General features: G+C 36.3%; 1 protein-coding gene across 1 annotated transcript in view; it reads right to left on the bottom strand.

Annotated features, from left to right (window-relative positions):
* Positions 1–3,006: 3,006 nt before the first annotated feature.
* The window catches only part of LOC124305689 (protein cortex-like), a 237,579-nt gene continuing 230,947 nt past the window's right edge, over positions 3,007–9,638 (bottom strand). Inside the window, exon 13 of the mRNA XM_046765336.1 lies at positions 3,007–3,076. The gene's annotated coding sequence lies outside the window, so the exon portion shown is untranslated. The remainder of the gene's footprint in view (positions 3,077–9,638) is intronic.

The raw sequence follows: 9,638 nt of genomic DNA, 5'->3' as shown, positions 1-9,638 counted from the left end.
CCAGTTACAACGATTAAACAATCATTTTCCGATCCCTGCAAAAGGATTTCACCGCGAAGATCTGATTTCCCAATCGCAACGGAATCTGCGCTATCGCGATGCCGAACCTTTTCTCAGACATTACTAAAAAAATATCTATTCCGTGCACTGTAAAATCAACAGAGCTTTTCGGTTGCGTGAAAATAATGTTTCGTCGGATGTGAATTAGGTAACCCTGAAATTCCGTTGCCAGGACCAAATTCTGATCATTGCAGCGATATTTTTTTCCATTTCATCTTGCGAGAAATAAAAACAATAAAAAAAAACCAAATTATAATCACCGGCCTTTTTAATAGTGACGAAGTGAAAAATACAGATCGCTGTAAAAAGAGATCAGACTTTCCGCTCCCCGGCATTTCCTTTGCCCGCATGCATAGTTCAGGCGTATCTCCGTCTGTCGAGCTAATGGAGGGTTCTAGTGTTACTCCGGGCAGAGTGGATTACATCTCGGAGCAAATCTGAGGTAACCAAAGTAGCCAGGCAACGAGCAAAGAGTTCTACAGACTACCGGACAGATCCAGTGAGAATCGCTTCGCGAGCCATTGACGTGCGTTCCATTACTTAAAACCGGCACCCTTCTTCTCACGTCTCGCGATCTATCCGAATCGTATTTACAGCTATTCTCTCTCCACGTGGCCCAATTTATTCTTCGCGATCCTGACGTCCGAATTGAATCGGCTCGGTGAAAAAAATTGGACCGCGGTTGTAAATTAGAAACGTGGAGAACTGCTCGTATCGTATGGCAATATGTATATATACATACATATATTTAAATGTAGAAGTGTTGCAAGAATTTTTTTTCAACGTTGAGAAAATAACGTTATGTTAACGGTCCGATCGTTAATTCCATCATAGACCTTCTGCGTTTTGTATTTCTTTTAACGAAATTATCGAGGTTTTTGGACGTTTTAATGTGCAAGAATAAATCGGAGCGATGCTCGCTGATGAACGAGGTGAAACAAATTCATTCATATGTCGCTAATGGGACGGGACAAAAAAATTGTAACATTCGTTAATCAACGAGTCTGACTTTATTCTGTGTATGGTGAATGATTTCTTTGGTCTTACTTTGTTTTTTTTTTTTTTGTTTCTTTTATCTCCCGACATGTTGAAATCGAATTTTTTGTAAGTACCTTGCAATATCACGATATACATACACACCTACGTACATATGCACTCATCGAACTACAAATATCACAGGATAATTACGAGCGGCGAAATTCTGAAGAGAAAATTAATGATTGGGGTGAAAAAACAGAAGCGAGAAAAAAAATTTGAATTTGTTGTAGAAATCTTTGCAAAGTGTGTATATCAGGGAGTGAGAAATTGAAAAATATTTCCAAGACCAATGTGCTTATTTCGTAATTCGTGTGAACTTATTTTTAGTGCAGAGTTGTTGTCGTTGTTGTTTGGCGCCCAATATATTACAATCACTGGCAGGCACCGCAGATACGCATAAGGCGAAAAGGTCAGGAGAGCATGGGTAGTAATAGTAACCTGTTCGCTTATCGCGCATCGTGTCTTATAAAACTGTGGAGACATGCGTATAAGGAACGTGCGGCATATTATAGGTGGCAAGAGAAGGTGCCGGCTGTAAGAAGTAACACGTGTGACGATGATTTTTAATTAGAAAATTCATACTTTTACTTTCAAGGCAGCCACTCAGCTATAAAGATGAAACTGCACCGAGAGAAATTTTTAGTTCCGGTTATCGCTCGGTCCTTGACTAGTTTCATTTTTTACCACAATCGAAAAACACAGTTCTGGGTAGAAAATGAAAATTACCTTTATATCCGTTACTATTCTTTCTCACTGCGATCACTGTTGCTATATTTTCTTGCAACTGTTGCGAAAATTTAATGCTCGTGCAACGATAAATTGACGTTAAAGCTTTATTTAACTAAAAAAAAGTGAAGTAAATCATACGAACTGTTTTTACGTTGCAATTAACAAAAAAGGATCGACGATAGCACAAAATCGTTACGCGTACCTCGTTTTTCTTAATTCCAACAATATTCAAACAGTTTTTTTAACGATACCTGTTTTACTCAATTTTTCTAGTTACCGTAAAAAATGAAATTTTTCTCAGTGTGTGTATTAGCCCACTGAGGAGATCGGTTGGTCGAGGATCGATACTTTTGGTAAAGTTTGTTTAGAAGATTATCGTCCGCGAAGAGCTGGTGAAAAAATGAACAAAGTTTAATAAAAAAATCGAAAGTGCTGAATTTGTATAAAAGCTTGGATATCGATGCTGTTCTCAGAATCGACTGTAAAATTGTTGAATACTTAATAGATTCGATCGGTTTTACTCCGAGATTGCTCATTTCATTGAGAAAAGTTTTACAGAATTCCATGGATATTAATTATGGTCAGCAAATATTGATATTGAATTTATTAATGAAAAACAAAGTAGTATTTTAAATAAAATGTGCAATCCTAGAGTAAATTTGAACGAATTATTCAGCAGATTTTCTTGCAATTTTTAAACGATTTGACACGTGGCATTGATATCCAAGCTGTTCTTGATCATTCAAAATCAATAAAACGTTCAAGTGTAGATTTCCGGTCAACCAACTTCATTGGTAATAATAGCAATGATTTTTCTTTATTAATAATGCTCGAAGGAAACTTGCGATGCCGTGATCGCGAAGTTCATCGTTCGATGCGTCAGAATTCACAATTGCAGATTGTTATATCCTCGAATAAAAATTTCCTCGAAAAAAAATTTAAAGAAATAAGACATTTGGATTCACTGGAATTTGGATACATATTATCCTCGTACGTTGCGGTTATTCCGCAGATGCGCCAAAACATGCGAGTCTCGATAGTTAGAGGATCGATTTAATATTTCGAGAGATGTGAAATGTCGTGATGTAAAATGAAAGTTTTATTTTCTTGAGATTAAAACTGGAAAGAGTTGAAACGCACGGCTAATCAACGCGCAGATTTTTATTTATTTAAATATAAAACGAATATGTAAAATGATTTGATCAATTTTACCTGAGTCACAGAATCGAGGAGAATCGATGTCACTTACCTGAAACACAAAGAAAAACGAGGGAAATTAGAAATCCAGTAGTGAAATGAGACCTTCGAATCAAATTAAATCAATTCATGTATAAAAATACATAAAAATGAAAATCGATCTCTCGATTGCGACGTTGATTCATCTGTAAAAGTTAAAACGCAATCAAGTAACTGGTTGTAGAAAGAAAAAAAAAAAAAGCAGGTTTACCTCAGTTTATTTATGACTGGATAATATTTGAATGATTTCAATACAATTTTTTATAAGTTTTTGTAAATTTACAATCTAAAATAAATTTGATGAGCAATTTTTACCGCTTTTAGTATTCGAGGTATTTCATCTCAATTTTCCTTGTGACAAACTTGAATTCGGAATTGCTTTATGGATGAGGTAAAAATAGCAGACGCATATAACGTGGATATTTTTGACTATATATTTACAGAGAAACCTCTGTGCAGATTCCGATTGAATTCACTGAAATCGGTTCAGCGAAAAGGATGTAAATCACATTAGTGATTCACACAGCTCTATTCAAATTAACACGCGGACATGATTATTCGGTGTCCAGACAAGGAAACACATTAAGAAGACTATAACTTCTGCAACTTTTATATCGCATGCAAAAATAAAAATGCTAAAATCGAAGAGATCGATTGAACTGATCGAATAATTCCAATACCACAAATTGGTTCCAATTCACGGTGTAAATAAAAAAAAAAAAAAAAAATGGAATGTCCGACGTGAGTTGAAAACTCGAAATCTCGCAAAATTGGTTATCGAAAGAGTTCAAAATTAGCTCTATATATAGCTCTGATAATATTTTCAGTTCGCCGCGAAGTGGAAGAAAGAAAGATATGGAACGGAGAGAGAACTTTATTATTTACACGTTGTTACGTGCTCCTGCAGCTGCCAGCTGTACTACTCGATCGATGCATCAACATAGACGCTGTCAAGCGGGGAACAGCGTATTGCTTTAACTCTGTTTTTCTGTTTTCTCCGCCTTTTTTCCGCTCCGTTGCATAGCGTCGCAGCGTGAAATAAAATTAAGAATCGCGAATATTCGAAGTGACGGGAGAAAATTTTTAAAAAACACTCGAGAGAGATATTGGGAAAAATGATAAAAATTCGTGAAAAACTTTATTCCTTTTTCTCCTCTTCCTCTGTATACTATGCGTGAAATTTTGGTTCCGGCAACGAAATTCCAGGGTGACCTAATTCACATCCGACGAAACATTGTTTTCACGCAACCGAAAAGTTCTGTTGATTTTACAGTGCACGGAATAGATATTTTTTTAGTAATGTCTGAGAAAAGGTTCGGCATCGCGATAGCGCAGATTCCGTTGCGATTGGGAAATCAGATCTTCGCGGTGAAATCCTTTTGCAAGGATCGGAAAATGATTGTTTGATCGTTGTAACTGGAAAAATGATCGTTCGATCGCGATTCACGCTACGCGAATCAAGTTCCACATCAAAAAACGACAAAGAAATATGAGATTGCGAATCGACAGGCTGACGCAACGGTATCGGACCAAGAATGATTTGGTTCTCCTGACTGTATCAGACGGATGCCTGGATCCCATGCTGATAATTGCTCGTCTTGCTTCTCTTTCGAGAAAGGATTTTTCACTCGTCACAGAGAATATTTTGCCACTTGAAGAAAATTTTTTGTCAATTCACGATGTGACGTGTTACTCGATAGCGGTAATCATTCAGTAGCTCTCGCGAATTCGCAAATTTGACCGATCTTTGTCCACCGAATAGATTTCGTGAACTGTATAAAACGATTTATTGGAATCTCCCAGAGGGTATTCGATGTTTTGAAAAGTGTCATTCCATTAAATTGACTAACAATAAATTAAAATCAAGATTTCATATTCGTAAGTATGTTTTATTCGGTTAAATTTTGTTGTAATATCAAAAAAATTATCCCATCAGTTTCGATATACATACACAACAAAATATTCTATTCCCACGAGAAAATTTTCTACAAATTGAATCTAAAAATCGGTCTCTTTAAAAAAAAAAGCATAAACTTTTCTCCGAGTACAGTTCCGAGATGTAAATCTATAAATCGTTTCTGTATTAGCGAGGATTCGCAGCAGCTGCACCGCATCGCGCAATCGAGATGATATTCCAACTCTCGCCTAGAAGTGGAGTGATCAAGAATGAAAAAGAAGTAAAAGAATCAGGAAGAAGAAAAAAAAAAAAAAGAAGACCCGGAGATCAGAGAGAGAAAATAGGAGGGAGAAGAAGTGGGAGGATTAGCGAAGATTCAAACACGCGACACGCAGACACGCGGAGAAAGATGGCGATGCATCTATGCATGTCTCTATATGTATGTAAATGTATTTGTAAATGTATATATATATGTATTCGCGAAAGGGCGATACACCGGCAAAATTAATAGTCTGTTATTAAGCTATTATTTATTATTTGCTGCAGTAAATGAAATTCCTTCCAAGAAAGTTAGATCTATGAAGCAGAACCAACTTTCATCTCTAGCCAGTCGACCGCACGATGTACATACTCATATATACCTATATATACACAAATATATATATTTATATATAATCTAAATATATATCTAATATATATATATATATATATATATATATGAAACTCTGAGTACCTCTATATAATACAATATATATTATTTCCTCTTTCATAGGCTTCCAGAATGCTGTAATTATGAATAAACGTCGCAATATCGCTGTTGCATAAAAAAAAAATAAAAAAACAAAAAAAAGTAAAAAGAACCGCACCGTGCACGATGCACGTGTCAAGATTATCTCAGATCGTGAATCTATCGCCGGAACAGAGATGTAGATTTTATTCAGCTTCGGCATGTTTCAATTACCATTGTTTCTTTATTTATTTACACACCCCATCGATCCATATGACAAAGATTCTCTGCGAAGCCGTTTTTTAAAAAAATTCATTTCTCCAAATGTTACGATCAATCGCAGTCGCCCTCCTAATTCGTTCGTAAGCGTATTTTTTTTTTTTTTTTTCTCCTTTTTTTCGATCCGCCGATTTTAATCTCCTCCTAACAAATCGCTGCCTGATATAATTTTTAGCTCTGAAATCGACAGTCCGCGGACCGAGTCAGGTAACCACTTGAAACGTACCCCGTAAGAGTCTTGACACCTCTTTTTTTCTTAGAATTTTATTTTATTTTATTTTTTTTTTTTTCTTTTTCTCAAGTTTTTGCCAATCCGTTTTTCTCCGTCGTCGATCCGTGTAACCTTACTTTATAACCGAGTGCCAGTGCTGCAATTAAAAGAACTTTTTTGCCCGAGGTGAGGGTGATAGACCGAGTGACTCCCGCACGGTAACGGGGCACTTAAGCATGCCGAAATTTGTACCGTTCCTGCTTTCCTTTTGGTCAAGGTTGCTCGACCACCGTAAAAATAAATTCAGAGCAGCTCTCGCCATTTTATTATACTACGTATAATAATCAGCGTTAGACTGGTTCGAAAAAATCGACCGTTTGTTTTTTTTTTTTTCTCAAAGTCAAATGTTTAACAGTTGTAGAAAGAAGAAGTAAGACGCTTTTTATAATTTGAGCCTTTAATATTATTATTTAATGGTTCCTGAAAGAGATTTTCCATTTAATTAACACGAGAAAATAAGTTGAGTTATTTCTGAATTTTGTAGCTCGGTAACGAGGAAATATAATTAAATATCTGAGACATCTTTTTGTAGGGAATTTGATGTTTTACAAAAAATATCCCTTATAATTTTTTGATCACTAAACTCTTTCAAAAGTTATTCAAGGTTGAATTTCGAATCGTGTAAAATAATTCACTCTTTTCGACATTAACAGCGAAAATGGTAGACTCTTCACGAAATATTGTGGGGATTTTTTTTTTTTTGTCTGCGATGCAGGCCGGCCAACTTACACAAACTGTGTACGTTTAAATTTTCAAAGAGCATGAGCATTGAATTCCGACCGTTCTTTGAAGAATCAACTTTCCAACCCGATAACAAGTGCTTCCCAAGCCTTTCCGAGTCGCTACCTCAATTATTTGAGATTTTAACCTCGAAATTTCGTGACAACTACATCGCCGGCAGAAACAGTTTGACGGCTGAAACTCGGGTTGGCCAGCCTGCACGAACAGGCGATAAAACTCGCGCATGCGCGGTTGATTTTCAAGTTTCGAGAGATTGTCCCGGTATATAATATATATATTATATATATGTATGTATAATACATGCCCGGCAATAAAGAATTCTTTTTTTTTCCTATCCTTTATCTTGGAGATATGGATTTTTCCTTCCTACTTTGTTTTTTGCCCGCCTTTCTTTCTTTTTGCAGCTCATTTCACACGGCGAGTGATCGAGAGCGAACTGGACCACTGGAGTGAAACTTTGCTCGAGGCGAGGGCGGCACCTCCTCCCACAAGAGAAATATCTCATTTGCCGTACGTATATTATCATACACCGAAACAGACAAACTCGCGAAACGGTCCAAAGCGTTTATTTATTTATTTATTTATTCGTTCCTAGTTTATTTTCACAATTTTTATTCCTCCAACAAGCAAGATTCCCAACTTTGTCCGTGTACAGTGTTTTTACAGATAAGTTTATTGTTTCTTTTGCCTGCACGATTATTTTACTACAATTTTCAAATTACCGTAGTAACGAATTAAATTCTTCTCATTCCCCGTCAGCGTTTAGAATTTGACCAACGATTTCACGAGCGTTTGGGAAGTGCGAAATCGGAGAAATTGTGCTCCTTTTTTTCATTTCTTTTTCTTTTCTATTTCTTATTTTTTTCTCTTGCCATTCCCTCGCAACTTTTTTCACTACCGCGTGTTCAATTATCGGGGTGTGTAACCGTTGAGCAACTGTAACACGTATATCATACCCTTCGATCTGATCGGACTGCGACAAGTTTTGCGGGCGACTTGTTTGTCGCGTGCACACCGCGCGTTCAACCTGAAGAGAGAGTGGATCGAATAAATATTACGCAATGCTGAAATGATCTGTATTATATTTTCTCCGCTGACCACCTTCTCCGTATTATATATATAAATGTATATATATATATATATATATATATATATATATGTATACGTATATGCGATTTGTAATAAATGTAACAGTCATTTCTGGGACCAATGGGTCGGATAAATCAATTTCAACATTTATTGCGGCAGGCCCGTTTACTCTTCAAGAACGGGTCGAATGTTCATTTTTTTTTTTTTTTATCTCTAACCGAATTGTATCGTTAATTATAACAATTACGTTGATCAAGAGGCTTGCGATTAGTTAAAAGACTGTACAACGGTCGAAATTATTTATATCGAGAGATTAAAAGTACCTGGAATTGTTTATATTGGATCGTTAGTTGTAAACTGTGACCAATTATAATTACCTTACTGCAAAGAAGTGGAATAAAAGAAGAGTAATTGATGAACAAGTGATTTGAAAGTGTATCCGCATTACGTCGAACGATTAAAGAAGTCTGATCGAAGTCGGAATAAGCTTCGCAAATGTTCAAACAATTGAAAAAACACGAACGCAGTATAGCCGAAAATCAAGCCACGTTATCTCAGGATTCAAGTTGATCAACGATTGAACAGCTTATCGCGTTTCAGAAAAAAAACCTTGCTACAAGATAAAAAAGATGCAAGGATCTTTCTCAATAAGCACCAAAAATCATGGAATACACGTTGAGATAAATGGTGGAATAACAAAATTGTTATAAAAAAAACTCTCCTTTGCACGTTGCGGGTAAAAAATCGACGCGACATTTCCCCTTGCAGGAAAATCTCCGATAACACATAATTGATATTGTAATTCATGGTTTCGCGTGCACTATATATATATATATATAACACATGTAATACGCAACGTTCTTATCTCTCATTCGACGTATAAAACCGCCCAACGCATTATTTATAATACCCAACAACCGTACGAGAAATATGTATCGCAAAAAGTCCTTGAGCAGTGAACAGCCGGGGTAATTATATTGCATAAGGAGAGTAGGGAAAAAAATAAATGAATAAAAAAAAAATAAAAAAAATAAAAAACAAAATGAATAAAAAAAAATACAGACATCAAAGACAAGTAAACTTGAAGAAATAATATGCCCGTTAGACTTTCGATCGGGGTGTAGCACACATGCACGAGTGATATATCATTTCGTATTGCTGCACGCGTGTAAAGTTTACACGGCACCGGCGATAAGTGCTCGGGTAGGTGAAAAGAGGCGTGGCGGCGTCGCGACGTCAGACGTCGGGACACCGCAATGATCCCTTCACGGCGTCGCCTTCCCCTCCGCCCATTCTCTACCCCAAGGAATTTTTCCCCCTTTGCTCGGTATCCCGGTTGACCCGGTTTCGCAATTCGGATTATAAACGAGAGAAAGTAGGTGTAATAATAAGCCGATTTTTTTTTTCTTTTTTTATTTTATTTTATTTATTTATTTGTTTATTTGTTTTTTTCGTCTCTCGTTTTCTTTATCCGTTGTTTTACTTTTCGTCGGTTCATTGGGTTAAAGAAGAATTATTACTTTTTGTTTTACGAAGATAAAAATCTTGCCTCTCGATGATTTTAACATCGG

Source organism: Neodiprion virginianus, chromosome 5 (genome assembly GCF_021901495.1).
Source record: "Neodiprion virginianus isolate iyNeoVirg1 chromosome 5, iyNeoVirg1.1, whole genome shotgun sequence".
NCBI lineage: Eukaryota > Metazoa > Arthropoda > Insecta > Hymenoptera > Diprionidae > Neodiprion > Neodiprion virginianus.
The sequence above is the reverse complement of the archived record's forward strand: the minus strand, read 5'-3'. Positions and strand labels throughout refer to the sequence as shown.